Raw genomic sequence first — 1,339 nt, forward strand, 5'->3', positions numbered from 1 at the left:
CTTTTCACTGTGATGGCTTCTCTCGTTGTGGAGCACAGGCTCTAAGGCACGCAGGCTCAGTGGTTGTGGCACACAGGATTAGTGGCTCCATGGCATGTGGCATCTTCCCAGACCAGGGATCAAACCCCTGTCCCTGCACTGGCAGGCGGATTCTTAACCACTGGACCACCAGGGAAGTCCAAGATGATTTCTAAGACTCTGTTCTGGCTCTGACATTCCATGAATGCAGTCTTCCATTGCTCTGTCTCAAAGGTTCTATATTACTCTGGCTGTACATTAGTATCACCTAGGGCGCTTATCAAAAATTATTAAAATACGGCTGACCTCCTCCCCCACCCACCATGTTGATGTAACTGACCCCGGGAAAGACTCAGGCATCCACCTTTTTATAAGCTCCCTGGCAATTGTGACTGCAAGCAGGGCTCAGAAGTACCACTCCTCCAGACCTAAAGCCTCAGTGGGGGACAAAGGATAGAAATTCCAATGACATTTCAGAGGAGCCTTAAAAGCTTAAATCTGGGCAGAATTTTCTTTTGTACTCTTACAAATAGATTGGTGGATGGGTATTCAGGAACCTATAACCTATCAATTTAGTTCAGTTCAATTCAGTCGCTCAGTCGTGTCCAACTCTTTGCGACCCCATGAATCGCAGCACGCCAGGCCTCCCTGTCCATCACCAACTCCTGGAGTTCACTCAGACTCACGTCCATCGAGTCAGTGATGCCATCCAGCCATCTCATCCTCTGTCGTCCCCTTCTCCTCCTGCCCCCAATCCCTCCCAGCATCAGAGTCTTTTCCAATGAGTCAACTCTTCGCATGAGGTGGCCAAAGTACTGGAGTTTCAGCTTTAGCATCATTCCTTCCAAAGAAATCCCAGGGCTGATCTCCTTCAGAATGGACTGGTTGGATCTCCTTGCAGTCCAAGGGACTCTCAAGAGTCTTCTCCAACACCACAGTTCAAAAGCATCAATTCTTGGTTCAGCTTTCTTCACAGTCCAACTCTCACATCCATACATGACCACTTGAAAAACCATAGCCTTGACTAGATGGACCTTTGTTGGCAAAGTAATGTCTCTGCTTTTCAATATGCTATCTAGGTTGGCCATAACTTTTCTCCCATTAGATGATCCCATAGAGGGGAGGTCAAAATAATTTTTTCATTAAAAATTTTTTGATATTCAAATATCTAATAAGTGATTCCTACCTGACTATAGTAGGTATGATGGGGAGAGTTAACCAAGTATAATACAGTGCCTAGTCTAACAGTTTCCAATCTAAGTGCAGAAACAAAATCAGAGGCAAACGGTATGGTATAAAATTAAGTGCTAAATCTAAGATA

The sequence above is a fragment of the Bubalus kerabau genome, chromosome 10 (genome assembly GCF_029407905.1).
Source record: "Bubalus kerabau isolate K-KA32 ecotype Philippines breed swamp buffalo chromosome 10, PCC_UOA_SB_1v2, whole genome shotgun sequence".
NCBI classification, from domain to species: Eukaryota; Metazoa; Chordata; class Mammalia; order Artiodactyla; family Bovidae; genus Bubalus; species Bubalus kerabau.